The sequence below is a fragment of the Cricetulus griseus genome, chromosome 3, assembly GCF_003668045.3.
Source record: "Cricetulus griseus strain 17A/GY chromosome 3, alternate assembly CriGri-PICRH-1.0, whole genome shotgun sequence".
NCBI lineage: Eukaryota > Metazoa > Chordata > Mammalia > Rodentia > Cricetidae > Cricetulus > Cricetulus griseus.
Window position 1 is genome coordinate 14208923 of NC_048596.1, and position 15179 is coordinate 14224101.

The 15179-nt window shown below is 50.8% G+C and overlaps 1 protein-coding gene across 6 annotated transcripts in view; it reads left to right on the forward strand.

Annotated features, from left to right (window-relative positions):
* The window catches only part of Sh3pxd2a (SH3 and PX domains 2A), a 205923-nt gene that overhangs the window by 125599 nt on the left and 65145 nt on the right, over positions 1-15179 (forward strand). The gene's annotated exons all lie outside the window — the stretch shown is intronic.

Sequence of the window (15179 nt, forward strand, 5' to 3'; positions counted from 1 at the left end):
TCAAGGCCCCTATATCTTATTGAGGGGGCGGGGTTGGGGTCCTGTGGACCAAGTAGAGGCTTGTGTGCCGCCACGATGGGTGGGAATTGAGATGGGAGTAATTGTATTCTGTGTCCTTGTAAATATAGGTTTGGATGTGTTGTGTGTGCAAATGCTGTCTTGTGTCTGCGTGTGGGAGGCCACGTGTTTGGCTGCAGACATGGGTGGTCCTGCAGATAACTGTGCTATAAGCTGAAGTCTGTTCAATCATGCTTGTGTACTTGGTTGTGGGGTAGGATGTTTGTGTACACATGACTGACAGCTGTGCCCGGGTATCTCAGTATGCACTGCAGCAGAAGGGCATTTCCTTTTGTCAAAAAGCTGAGTGAGGGGCCTGAAAAGTTTTGTCATGGACACAGCCAGCCAGAGCCCAAAGGGAGAACTGGGCTGCAGGGACAAAACTGGGGTTGTGATAACTAAGACACTTGCCGGGAAACTCAAGTCTAGTGCGCTAGTTAATGCTCAACTCCTGTTTGGCTTTGGGAAGTTTCTTGTTGCAGTTTCGTCATTATAGTTACAACAATAATGATGAGAATGCCTGTCTCGTGTAATATAGAGCATAATGAAACTATAATACTATGTAATAATATATGTTTAATCTATACAGTATCTATATGATACTATAGCAGAAGTGGATACCCGTTATCCTTGTGTCCTCATGTTTAAGTTGGGGGGCCTGCCCCCCATGCTCCACCCAGGCTGCCTCCTCAGTTTCTCTGCCTTCCATCTCCACCCAGGAAAAGGATGGATGAGGAAATTTAATCTACATTCGTATGCTTATGGTAATGGCCACTTAGTGTCACGGTTAAAATGGCAGGCTGGAGCCAGGCATTCTGAGCCAGGTTCTCTTCCCCTGTGACTCACGGGGAGCCTTCTCCCTCCCAGGACCTATTCTGTCTTTGTAAATTAGGGATATTTACATCCACTTTGTGGTGGTTGACTATTTCTCTTTATATCATTATCTTTGTATGTCCTTAGGTGGACTATGGTGCTTGGCCAGGCCTTAATTTGTGTGTTTCTATGATGTTGTTTAATGAAATTAACATTTAAATCAGTGAACCCTGAATAAATCCAATCACCCTTTCTAATGTGGGTGGCCTTATCCAATCAATTGAAGGCCTTAATGGAACACACACATACACACACAAGCTCTGCTGTAGCTTGTTGGACTTGACGGATAGCTGGTTCCCAGGCCCCCGCCTATCATCCCTCATCACAGACTTGGTGCTCACCAAGCTTCCACAGTCATAGGAGACGATTTCAAACATAATTTTTCTCATAATTTTTCACATCATGTCGGCTGTTTCTCTGTAAAACCCTAACACACACCTACGTGGCAGGCATGAAGACTGGATCAGTTGGTATGTGGTTAAATCACTGCCTACAACAGAGAAAGTACTCCTGAGGTGCTAGCCACTGTTACTCATCGAGTGCTCCGTGCCCAAAACTTTACATGTGTGCCTTCATGTTCTGCATGGTGGCTTTTGTAAAGAGAAACCTAAAATGCCAATCTGGTGATGGCTCTGGGTACATGCAGAATCGGGGTCAGGTTAAGCGCTTACCCCTGCTCTACAGTGAAGCCTCTTGGGGTCTCTCACACGAAAGAGGGGGATGCCGTCCATTGGCTGCTTTCCAGCCTAGTTCCAAAGCTCGGCCCCTCCTAGAAAGATCCTTGCTGATGATGGAATGGAGAGAGGACACTTTACTAGAGATACGGTGTAGCCATAGGGATGTTGTCCTCTGTCTCATGGAGCAGGTACATGTCTCTTGGGACTTCTTAGACAGGGCTGGGGTCAGAGTGCTCACTTAGCATGTAGGAAATCTTAGGTTTAATCCCCACACCGAATAAACACAGTTTGGTGGTATGTACTTGCAGCCTCACAACTCAGGAAATACAGCAAGAGGGTCGGAAGCCCAGAGGCGTCCTTGGCTCTGTAATAAGCCCAAGGCCAGCCTTGGTTACACGACACTGTGAACTATTTCTACAGTTCCTAGAAAGAAGCTGTGGTGGCCAAGGCTGGTTGGCTGAATGGAACCTCAGTGGTGCGGAGAGGTTGGAATGTTGCAAGTCCAGAGCCTGATTATCTTGGTTCATCTTTAGCCTTGTCAACAGCCATTTATTGCTCTCCTCTATATGTGACCTAACATTTTTTGTGACCATTTGGGACATATGAACAGAATCCTAGTTCCCACCAGCCAAAGGGCTAAGGGTACTATGGGGTATTTCCGAAGCCCATAGCAGAGTCTGTCCTGTGTGTCCCTGTGACCTGATGTTCCCAATGTATTTGAAAAGTGTGTTACTTTACGACTTTCTCTGCTCCTGTAGCTATAAACAGTTCATAGGCTCGCTGCCTCTTTGGAGCATGTTATTTGGGGAGACCTGGATCGTTCTTGGGCTGTGGTTACTCACATTCAATTCTGGAAGGAACCATCCCTTTGTTCCTTTCAATCGAGAGCTGCTGCTTTAGTTGACAAGACCCCGCCCCACCCCCACTTCCCCCACCCCGAAACTGGAAGCAGGGCTTGGGCAGAGCTGGGAGGGAAGAACAATGTCACGTGGTTTACAGCCTTGGACGGAGGAGAGCGTGGTCTGACCTTTATCTGCATTGCTCCCACTATCCCTGGTTCCTTTCTACATCTTTCCTCGCCAGGATTCCGTAGTATCTGCATATCCCTAGAAGTCACCTTTGGGCCCTCTCTTCCTCTGCCTTTGGACTCTATCTCTAGGTCCACTCACCTCTCCCCATCCCCCTCGACCCCTCCAGGTAGACCCCAAGTAGCCTCTTGGCTTCCACTTTTACCCCTGCAGTTGTCATTCCCCACAGCACAGGTAGGGGGCACTCTTGAAGCACATTCCAAACATGCTGTAATTCCCCGGGGCACTTGTAAGCGGTGAAGAGCAACTCCTTTTTCTGGCTTACAGAGTCCTGCATAATTGACCCCTACTGCCTTTCTGACCTGGCCCTGCCCCAACACACTCCCCACCCAGTCAAACCTGTTCAACAGGAGGTCATCCTCGGTCCTCAGACGTCAAACTCATTCCTTTGCGTGGCTTTTGCACTTGCTCTACCCTCGACCTGGAATAATCTTCCTTCATTTTCTCCATGGCTGGTTCCCTGTTGAGAGTTTTGCTTTGTTGTTTACTACCACAGAGAAGCTGCCCCAACCCCGCCCTCAGATCTCGGCTCCGTCCCTGTTACTGACCCCTCTAGTTTGTTGTCTTTTGCATGCTCTTGCTTACTGTCCGTCTCCCACCACCTTGACACCTGGGTTTGCAACAGTACAAGCTCCACTCACTTGCTGGGAGGTTTGGAGAATGTATGAGTCAGGAAAGGGTGGTTTCTCTCTGGGCAAGCAAGATTAACCACGGTTTGTCTGACCTTACTGAGCCCCAGCTATATTCAAGGTTCTGCCAAGTGTCTGGGTGACAGGATACGTCTGCCGTTTGGGGTTTGCAGTGATGCGATGTATATGTGTGATAAAGGTGGCATAGAGGGGGAGGCTAGCTGACCAAGTGCACAGCAAGCAGGAAGGCCCAAGGCCTGTGAGGACGTGCCAGCTCCTCGAGCGGAAGGACTGTGGCGGAGCAGGGTGTAAGCGGGAGGGATCTGTTATAGCTAGGAGGCGAGGTGACACAGCCCGGCTCACATGGGGTCTTACCGGCCATTTTACGATGCTGACTTTCTCTGGGTGAAATGAGGGACACTAAAGGGATGGGATGGGGCAGAGTGATTCGACTTGGATTGATCTTCCAGCTGGTGATTGGAGAGGTGCAGAGTGGCGGCGGTGGTGGCGGTGGGCCCCAGCATCAGTGGCGGCATTGGGTGGGTTTGATGATTGTGTCTGGGCCTTAGGGAAGTGTGGGAGCTGGACGGTGTCAGACTGCTTGATCTCCTAGTTTGTGCTCTATTGCTGTGACAAGGCATTCTGACTAAAAAGCACCTTGGGGAAGAAGGGGTCTACGTGGTTTACACGTTCAGGTCACAGTCCATCCCTGAGGGAAGCCAGGGCAGGAACTGAAGCAGAGGCCGTGGAGGAGAGCTGCTTCTAGCTTGCCCCGTGGCTCTCCCAGCTTGCGTTTTATGCAACCCAGGACTGCCTGATCAGAGCTGGCATTGTGTACAACAATTATAAATCAGGAAAACGTCCCCACAGGCCAGTCTGGTAGAGGCACCTTCTCAATTACGGTCCCTTCTTTCATGAGACTCTAGTTTGTGTCAAGTTGATAAAAGCTGACCAGCACACTTGAATCTACTGTCTTGTGTACACACGTTGTCAGTCATATGGCCCTGGACATGTTCTTCACCTGACGCTCACCTGTCCTCTTGTACCAGTCAGAATTCAGCTGGAAAAACAGAAACTGCCAAAGACAGACAGTAAGAGATTTATTGTAATTGGGCATGATGTAATCCTGGCACTCAAAAGGCTGGTTCAAGGCCAGCCTGGACCACCTAGGGAGGGAAGGAACCAGGGTGTGTATGGGGATATTGTAAGGGGCCGGTTTACACTCTGGCAGGGCAGTCTAGGCCAGCCTGAACTCATAGGGCAGGCCTGAAGAAAACAGGTTGCACAAGCTGGAACGGCTGTCCACACATGTTTTTCTTCAGGGGTCTCGGCTCTGCCCTGCAGCTTTACAGTTTTTGGCTCTGGTCTCCCTCACCACTATCCTGACACTGGACAATTCCCCTTACTTAATATCCACTAAGGATGGGCTTTAGCCACCACCACAAAAATGCCTTGCAAAAATGACTGCATGCATGGGGCTGGCCTCTCCAGCTGGGCCGCTGTGCATCACATCTAACGAGCAGTCTCAAGGACTGGCTGAACCATACATCTTGTGGGCCTTCTGCCAGCCAGCATCGGGAAAGGCCAGTAGTAACCGTGGCTGCTCCTCATGATGGGCAAGCATTCCTGCAAGAGTCCTAAGCACAAAGAAGGGCTTCCCTTCCAGTTCCCACAGCTCCCAAGGAAGATGCTCGAGGAGTTCTGAGATTTGCCACTAGGGGGCGCAGTGGCCCATAGAACCTCTGGAATTCTGGCTTCTATGTGGTGCCACTTGGCAGGCCAAGGGGCCTGATGCTCCTTCTCAGCGTTGCTCAAGAGTGTTGCAAGATGGTTCTCTTGGGCAAGTGTTGATGTTCCTGGTGAAGTCCTGTTTACTCAGCCTGCCTTCCATCTCTGTGGTCATGAAACGGACTCACTGGGCCCAGTTAATGAGGTCAGTTCTGATGTGGTTCCGTTGTTGCTGGAGTTGAGAGTTTAGATTTTGGCATCTGTCACACGAGGTAGCATTTAAACCCCAGCTCAGCCCTGCATCGGCTTTGTTATTGGCTTATATGTTTACTGTTTATTATAGACTCTGAAAGGAGGGGAGAAGTTGACGCTACCTTTATCTTGAGAGTAAAAAGATTCAATCATAGTACTCATTTCCATTCTGTGAGCCTCCAGAGAGCGTGGATTCTGACCCAGAATGCCTGTTTCGTGCCCCAGTTCTGCCAGCTATATGTTCTTGAGCAAGTCCTTAGCTTCCTTGTACCTCAGTTTCATCTATAAGATTGGGATGCAGGAGGTCAGAGATATCCCCGTGCTCCTGTAGGAAAGTCCCCACTCCAGGACTGGCAGTGAGTAAGTGCCATGTGTATACAGATGCCTGCAGAGGCCAGAAGAGGGCATGAGATCCCTTGGAGCTGTAACTATAGTTGGCTGTGAGCTGCCTGCCGGTCGTGGATGCTGAGAACTGAACTCAGGTCCTTTGGAAGAACAGCAAGTGTTCTTAACTGCTGAGCCATTTCTCTAGCCCCGTGCTTCAGCCTCTTGAACAGCACAGTACAAGCCTATGTCGCTGGGCCTAGCCTTTGAGCTTGGGCCAGTTTTGTTTTGTTGTTGTTGTTGTTCTTTTTTTTTGTTTTTAATTGTTCTTAATTTATTTTTTTACTTGAAAATAAATAAAAATATTACACATTTAAAATATGTATGTAGGGCATTGTGACATGCGTGGAGGTCAGAGGAAAGTGTGTGTTTGGTTCTCTATGTCCACTGTATAAGTTCCAGGGATAAAGCCCAGGTCATCAGACTTTGTGGCAAGCACCTTAACCTCCCTGGCCCCTTGCTTTGTATTTTTGAGACAGCCTCACTCTGTAACCCAGCCTGGCCTTGAACTCATGGCAACCTTTGTGCCTTGGCCTCTCCAGCCCTGGATTAGAGGCCTGAGCCACCAGGCCGAGCTAAGCTTAGTTTCTATTTATTTTTTAAGTTTATTTATTTATGTTTTAGAATGATTATTTTGTATCTGTGAGGGTTTTGCCTGCATGTATGTCTGGGCATGACATCCATGCCTGATGCCTGGAGAAGCCAGAAGGTGTTGGACTCCCTGGAACTGGAATTACAGATGGCTGTGAGCCACAATGTGGGTGCTGGGAATTGGACCCAGGTCCTCTGAAAGAACAGCCAGTGCTCTTAATTACTGAGCCATCTCTCCAAACCCTCAAGTTCAGTTTAGAATAAGGTATATTTTTCTAATAATAAGACTTATCCATAAGCACTGGCTGCTATAAAAGCTATCGCCGGGCAGTGGTGACGAATGCCTTTAATCCCAGCACTCAGGAGTCAGAGGTAGGTGAATCTCTGTGAGTTCAAGGACAGCCTGGTCTATAGAGTGAGTTTCAGGACAGCCAGGACTACACAGAGAAACCCTGTCTCAAAAACAAACAAACAAAAAGCTAACTATCCAGAGAAGCTGGGCTACCTTTCTAAAAATATGTATTTTATACTTATTTGCATATGTGCGTGTGCCACAGTGTGTATATGAAGGTCAGAGGACAACTTGTGGAAGTCATTTTCTCCTTCCACTGTGTGGTTCTCAGGGATCAATTCAGGTCAGGCTTGGTGACGAGCACCGTCACCTGCCAAGCTATCTTGTCAGCCCCCACCTGCCTTTTATAGATGCAGTAGCTAAGAGTGGCTGCTTGCCCAAGGTTGGGCAGAACTTGGTCTCCTGCTGACTCCAGCAGGTCTTGGAACCCGGTGAGGTGTAGGGAGGGCTACAGTGCCGCAGAGCCAGCTGGTCCATGAGGCCTTGGGGGTCTGCAGTCTTTAGGATTAGCCTTCTCCCGGTACTTCTGCTTCTTTGAAGCATTGGTTGGCCCCTGACCCAGGAATGTGACGGGAAACACGCTGTCATGGAAGCACAGGGGCAGAACACAGGAGAGCTGTCATCCAGGGGGAGGCTGGAGAAAGCGCTCTCAAGCCGGGACGGTGCCAGGGTGGGGGTGGCAGGCACGGATGAGGGTGTGGGAGTGAGACGCTGAGGAAGGAGAGGAGCCTTCCTGGCAGGAGAGGACGCCTTGGGGAATATGGCATTCCTACCACCACAGCGATCTCCGTGGCTTCCCAGTCCACTGACACAGCTCATGCCCAGTGGAAGACCCAGGCTGTTTTGTGACCCTGACCAAAATCCCCCAGGCGCCCTCCTTTGGCCTGTCCCTGAGTGAGCGTGTCTTGTCGAGGCATCAGCTTCTGGCTCATCTCACTCAGGGTTGTGTTTTGAAGCAGTTTCAGTTTTCGTGGCACTGGCTCCTCAGCCTCCTGTCACCCCTGAAGAACAAAGCCATCAAGTTGGAAATGAGGTTGATTGGTTGAGTTCCACGGCCAGCCCATGTGGCAATGATGGCATGGAGTGTCAGTTCGGCTCACGAGTTCTGTGCTTGCGCATTTGTGGGTGCATGCCACAGCTCCCAGCCAGGGCAGCACCCACTGCTCAGCTGGCCTGCACACACGATGCTGGGCACAGGGGGAGGGAGGGGGGAAGAGCACTTCCCAGATTCTGGGGTCTCAGGAAAGAAGTTGAGGTAGCCTTGAGGCCCCATGTCCTGCTTACTGAGCAGCCACACTGGGAAAGGGCCCAGTCAGAATCCCCAGCCTGCTTGCTAAAGTGCAGATTTTCAGGCCCTGCCCAGGCCCACTAACTCAGTGTGGGCTCCCAAGGATTGTTTTATTTTGTGACAGGTCTCCTGTAGACCAAGCTAGCGTATTAAATTCTCTTTGTGATGGAAGCTAGCCTTAAACTCCTTATCCTCCTGTCTTCACCTCCTGTGTGCTGGGATCCTAGGCATGAAGCCTATACTACACTGCCTAGGAATTCTTAAGCTAAACCAGGGCTCACATTCTTGGTGTAGATTGGTGGCCACATTCAGGCTTGATAGACAGTGAAGGTAGCAGGAGGAATGTCACTAGGTCCCCATGTGCCTGGGCCAGCTCTTTGAAGATGCTTACATTTGGAGGTAAGTTGCAAGGACTTGTCAAGAAAGAGGGTTCTAAGCCAACATACCCCCCACCCTCAATCTGGCCTCGTTGGGGGCAGTCAGGAGACTCTGCCTTAAAGCTTTGTTCCTGGGTTGAGGAGGAAACACCCAAGTTGTGGTCCAGCAAAGACATGTGTCCCACCACAGACTTCAGCCCAAAAGCAGCCTATTGCTCACTTTCTGGTTTATGGACATGTGACATTGGGGTAGCATTTCCAGTCATGGTGAAGGCAATGGAAAAACAAAGGCTCAGGGGAAATGAGCCTTGCTTATTGTATTAGCACCTTTTTCTGATCTAAAGTTACTTAGTTTAGAAACAGAAATGTGCAGTGTGGAACTTGGTTGGCTCACAGCCTTTTTATAATTGGTCAGTTTCGAAATGTGAAGGCAAAGAGTTTTTTGTTTTTTTGGGTTTTTTTCCCCAAAGTTTCAGGAAATTTAGAAGGAAAAGCATGCTTTTCCCTGACTTTCTTTGCCACCCCTCCTTGGATCTTGTTGTCACCATGTAACCCAAGCAGCTAGCATAAGGAAGGACTTTGCTATCGTCAGGACAGGAGTCTTGCATTAAGATAAGTGGGACCATGTCAGGATGCCTTCATATTCCCAGTTGGGGGCAGAGGGGCGGCAACATTGGCTCCTTGTCACCACCCTCCCCTCAGCTCTGCTTCTGACATGTATGCATGATGTCTTGGGAGGGGTGTTTGTGGTCTCGGGACAGCTTTTTCTTATCTAGGTCTCCCCAAGTCACCCTGGGTCCCTGTAGGTTCCCTGAGTGTTAAACAGGGTCAAAGTGAGTATATAACCGTTCCTGCAGGAGGGTGACAGGCCACACTAAAGACTGTCTTTGTACATTGGCAATGGTCCCAAGGAGACCGTGCACATACATAGATCTGGAGGACGTGGTCAGGCAGACCTGTAGCCAGCCCCTAAGCAGGCGTGGCTACAGGTTCCCCTACATAGATCTGTCCGGGAAGGGAAGGACGCACAGCTACCTCTGTTCCCCACCCGCCCCACCAATCTAGTGGCTCCTGGGTCCTCATTTACTTTCCATCTCAGGGCTCTGGTTTCACAGTCCATTCCCATGCCCCTATGACTTGAACCACCTCTACTTAAGGCAAGACCCTGGGGACAGCAATGGCAGTCTGGGAGGCAGGGAGGGTCCTTGAAGGCTGAATGGATAAGAAGCAGGTTTCCGGGAAAGTGCTGGTCCCGACCTTCCTTCCAGGGCTGCATGGCTGCTCCTGGATTGAGAAGTGGCCTCCTAGGCTCTGGCCATGGCTGTTTTATAGATTTGTTTGCTAAGCAACCGAGAACCTATTATGTGCCAGGCCATATGGTCCCAGCTTCAAGGATGCCAAGATGAACTTGAGGAGGTCTTTGTCTTCCAGGACCCCCCCGTTGGGTGGCAGAATAAGTCAACCAGAGTGTCAATAAATACGGTAGCACAAATACCATAGGTGGGTGGAGCAAAGCAATCTAGAGTCTCCATGCCAGGCATATAGTCCTGCCAGGGAAGTGCCAAACCTCCTCTCAGTCCACTAAGGGTTTTTGTTTATTGATTTGTTTAGTCTTTGTCTCTTTTATTGCTGTGACAAAAACACCATGACCTTATGGTAGGCAACTTATGGTAGAAAGAGTTTAATTGGTCTGTGGTCCCATAGGGTTAGAGTTTATGACGTGGCAACAGGCAGCTAGAGCAGCCAGCTGGGAGCTCATATCTTGGTTCTTAAACAGGAGACAGGGGATGGCAGGAGCCTTTTAGCACCTCAGAGCCTGTCCCCAGTGACACATCTCCTCCAGCAAGGCCACACCTCTTAATCCCTCCCAAACAGTTCCACCAACTATATGGCATCCAAATATATGAACCTATGTGGGGCCATCCTCATTCAAATCACCACATAGGGATTAAACCTCCATTCATACTAAGCAACTTGTCTACCACTGAGTTATACTGAGCTATATAGCTCCAACTCCCAACACACACACACACACACACACACACATACACACACACACACACACACACACACACACATTTTTTTTTTCTGAGATGAAGCCTAGCTAGGCTTCATGTCCTAGTTGGGGTTTCTATTGCTGATAAAAACACCACGACCCAAAGCAATTTAGGAGGAACGGGTTATTTCATCGTACAGTTCTCAGGCTACACTTTATCACTAGGAGAAGTCAGGACAGGAACCCGGAAGCAGAAACTGAAGCAGAGGCCATGGGGGAAACACTGTTTACTGATTTGCTCCTGGTGGTTCACTCAGCCTGACTTCCTGTCCTATCCAGGACTACTGACTAGGGGTGGCACCGCCCAGTGAGCCGTAACCTCCCACATCAATCATCAGAGAAGCATTTTCTTGATTAAGATTCTTTCCCAGATGACCCTGGCTTGTGACAAGTTGACGTAAACACTGTCCAGCACACCCGTACTGGCCATGAATTTGTGCACTTCCTGCCTCAGCCTCCTGAGTATCAAGCAAAGAGAGAGAGCAACTGTGCAGAAGGTGTCTGGCCAGTCACAGCACTTGGCGGCCCAGTGTGCAGTCATCCTCTAAACTAAGCATCTATGCTGGCAATGGTGACACATGCTGCGATCCCAGCAGAGGAAGCAGCTACATAGCAAGTTCCAGGCCAGTCTGGGTCACACTGAGACACTTCATGGGTGTGGCTCTAAAAATTCCCAGTACCTGGAATACTGAGGCGCATGGGTCATGAGTTTGAGGCCAGCTTGGGCAACACAGTATCTCAGTAAGGAAACATAAAAGGAATTGAGCATCTTTCTCCTCCACATCTTCAAGTACCGCCCCCGAGACAATACAGACCCCCACTGGCTAACAGGAACAGGGCCCCTGAACTGGAGAAAACTTGCCCCGGGGGGTGGGGGGGGGCTCCAACCTTCCTTTAGAGTAGGACCCTAAAGCAGTCTCCCCGAGACACCTGTTCACACCTATAAAAGGAGTGCAATAATCTGGCGATGCCCCCCACCCACCTAGGTGTCTGGCATTAGGACACCTACGGCTCTACTTGTGGCGTCCCTTGGGGACAAGTCTTCATTAGGCCAGACTCCCCAGAGTTGATGATGGGCTAGCATCAACAGAACAAAGAACAGCCTTTTTCTAGCACAGGGAACCATGGGTGGGACTCAGAGAAGGAGTCTATCCACGGTGAGCACAAACACAACTGAGAGCCTGTGCACTGGACTTCGTTCCTTGCCCTTGGTGGGAAGCTCCGCCTGTACTGTGGTATGGAAGGGTTAACTCCACCCCCAGCACCCCCCCCCAACTCTCAGCTGCTGCTTTCTGGTCAAAGCTTAGTCACCTGAGAGCCAGCTGTGGGGATTTCCCCAGCAGTGAGGCATGCATGCGTGCTTCCCCAGTGTGTGCGCCTGCACAACTCTGTTGATGTGGTGGCTGTAAGCTCAGGGGACCTGTCCAAACCCTTGCAGAGCAGGGGCCGGCAAGTCACGGGAGGCCCAGGGGCTTCTAGCAGACACTATGGGGGAGGGGCTGTACTGAGCCTGGCTTTCACCGGTCAGGGTAGATAAGCATGTTGCCCTGCACAGACTCCCATTTCCTGTGACATCCATCTTACCACGTGACTGTATCGGTGGTTATGGTTGTTTTGTTTTGTTTTTTTTTAAGCCCTTGGAAGACTTTGAGGCAAATGTTGTCAGTCAGCAGCCTTCTGGGATGTTTTGCTGGGCCCGAGAGCCTGTCTGTGTACCATGGCGCCCAGGAAGGCCAAGGGCACCCCTCACCTCAGAAGGCCTGCGTGTGGCTCAGGAGGACAAGTTTGAACTAGATTAATGTCAGGACCACAGGCATCAGGAGCCTGGAGAACAGCAGGGCACAGATGAGAGAAGGTTCACGCTCCTATCATCCCCTGAGGGTTACCTGGACACTTTGGGTGTCTGATGAGTGTCAGAGTCAAAAGGAATTTCAGGACTAACTGGAGGGACACGGCACTTTTGGTGTGTGTGCTAGGAACGGAACCAGGGCCGTTGTACATGCTAGCCAAGCTTTCTAACCTTGGGATATGTGCCTAGCCTGGCTCAGTGTGTTTTTATGAAACACCTACTGTGTGACAAACACTCGCTAGGACTATAGCCCTGGCAGTCATTCTGGAGTTGCTTGAAACTGTGAACAATACAGGGGAAAGATGAGTGAGATAGACTGACCTTAAAAAATGGGTGTCCCCAACTTCAGTTGGGGAAAGAGCTCTTGCCTGGCTTCTGTGGCTTGTGAGCCCCGCTCACAGTTAGGCCCTGTTATACCAGTAAGGGGGCTCACCCTGATTCATCTCTCCCAGGCCTCTCCAGTGAGCCTCAAAGCAGAAGGATGTCCTTTGGGGGGTGGCCTGGACAGGGTCAAGCAGGTAGCTAAGGGTGCCAGGCTGCTTCGAGTCAGAGGCTTCTGGAACAGACAGGATCAAGGGGACGGGTGCTGTGCAGTCCTTCCTCCTGTGCTACTAGAGCTGGAACATCAGCAGGGCCCAGGACTGTGTGTGGACAGCTCACAAAAGAAACAGTTGATTCTTTGATGATCTGATAGCCAGAGTCCAGAGTAAGAGACGGCATGTTCTACACCAGATTGTCCTACATGGGGATGTCCATCCTGTGCGCTGCTCTTGACTCCCTCACACAGTCCTTCCCTCCCTTCTGGCTCTTCAAGGAGCTTGCCAAGGGATGGGTAGGTACTGGACTAGGTCTGTAGGCCTGAAGGGGCTGGCTGGCTGACTTACTGAGTCACTGGCCCATTTTTGTGCTGCGTGCGTGCGTGCGTGCGTGCGTGCGTGCGTGCGTGCGTGCGTGTGTGTGTGTGTGTGTGTGTGTGTGTGTGTGTGTGCTCGAGAGTGCACAATACCCCAAGTGGGGGCTTCTCGGGGTGGTGGGTGAAGGAGCTGCAGGGAGGCAGCTCTAAGTGGAGAGGACCACCAAGGCAGACCACCCTGTGGAGGGAGTGGCTGGGATGGTGGAATTTTCCGTCTTGTGTTTGTTTCTTCTCTGTTGCACACAAACAGCAGGCCTCCAAGAGAGGTAAGGCCCTGAGAACTGAGGGGGAGGCCACACCCAGGGGGCCATGTGGGGTCAAGCCCAGCTGCCGTGAGCAGATGCTGGGTCCCGCCCACCCATCTCCCCCTCAGTGCCCCTTTGTCTGCTCACACATCTCCCAACTAATGTGGCCACCTGTCTTTAAACAGAGGCTTCTGGGCTTGGCAGCCTGCAGCCTGCCTGCTACTCTCTGCTGAAGCCCCTCCCCCAGACAGTTGAGAGGTCCCAAGGGCGGCCTTCCCTGCATCAACTTGGCTGGACTGACCTGGCCCCAGCCCTGCCTCAGGAAGGCATCCTTCCCTTGGTCCTTTAGAAGCTTTGAACCCCTCTGTCCCATTTCCACACCTGAGCCGACAGTCTTCCTGTTTTCCTTGAGCAGCTTGGGCTTCAGGGCCCAGGACATTCCTACCCTAGGCTGGGCTGTCCCATGTGTACCCTGGATTCTGGGAAAGGCAAAACTCTGGAGGAAGGAGACCTTTGTAGCTGCATTACAAAATGTGGGAACATGGCCGCTTTTACATGGAGGAGCACAGCAGAAATAAATAAAGCCAGAGGGGAAGACCAGAAAATGAAATGAGGTCTCCCAAGAGGGCCCCTTTGTCCCCAATCCCTGGCCCACCTGCCTGGCCTCCACTCTGACCCCACCTCTTCCTTGCCGTGGGGCCTTGGGGAAGGACATTAACTCCCCTGAGCCTCAGTTCCTCATCTTCAAAAGGCAGATTATTATAGGGGTTAGGTAAGAAAATATATGTTAAATGTTCAGCACCATGCCCCACCCTCTTCAGGTTGTGTGAGAAGTGATGTCTCTACCTGAATATTAAGCAAGTGGCCTGCCGGGCGTTGGTGGCGCACGCCTTTAATCCCAGCACTTGGGAGGCAGAGGCAGAGGCAGAGGCAGGCGGATCTCTGTGAGTTCTAGGCCAGCCTGACCTCCAGAGCAAGTGCCAGGATAGGCTCCAAAGCTACACAGAGAAACCCTGTCTCAACCCCCCTCCCCCCAAAAAAGCAAGTGTCCTTCTCTCTGTCTGTGTCCCTGAGTCTCCACAAGGTCTTTCTGGCCTGTGTGATAGGACCAGGAAGCCAAAGATGTAGGTAACAGAGATAAGAGATTGGAGACAGACACTTGGGATTTTCTTGTCTTTCGGATCTCCATCAGTAGGAAACCCAGCCCTACTAAGTCCCTTAAGCACCTCTTCCTACTTGGCTCAGGAGCCTGTAGCCCAGCCACTTAGGGCTTGGGCAAAACTAGCTACTTTAAAAAGTGAGACCATGGAACCTCTCGTTCATAAATGATGGATGATTTCAATCCTACTACTACTAGCTTACTAGCATAAGCTAGCCCGAGGCCCTTGTGTCTATGTACAGGATCCCAGAAGGCTACAAAGAGCGTGCTCGCACGTGCGTGTGCGTGCACACACACACCCCTCTAGGAAGCCAGCCCTGCCTCAAAGGCTGGGAGGCTATGGTGTCATTAACCCCCCTCACCCTCCAGCCCCAGTTCATGGTGTCTCCTCTGTGGGTTTGTATGAGGGGCTGTGGCTTCCACTCACACCAGTGTAAGCTTCCTAAGGCTGCTGATCTGAGAAACAGTTCATATACCATCTTAGTTCCATCAGGAACAGATGCCTGAGGCTGGGTTATTTCTTTATCAAGACAAGGTCTCATTAGCCCAGGGTGGCCTCAGATGGCTGTGCAGCTGAGGAAGACCTTGAGTTTCTGACCCTCCTGCCATCAGTGTAGAGAATTGCTTTATAAAGCACGGATTTGGAACAAGCGAAGCCATT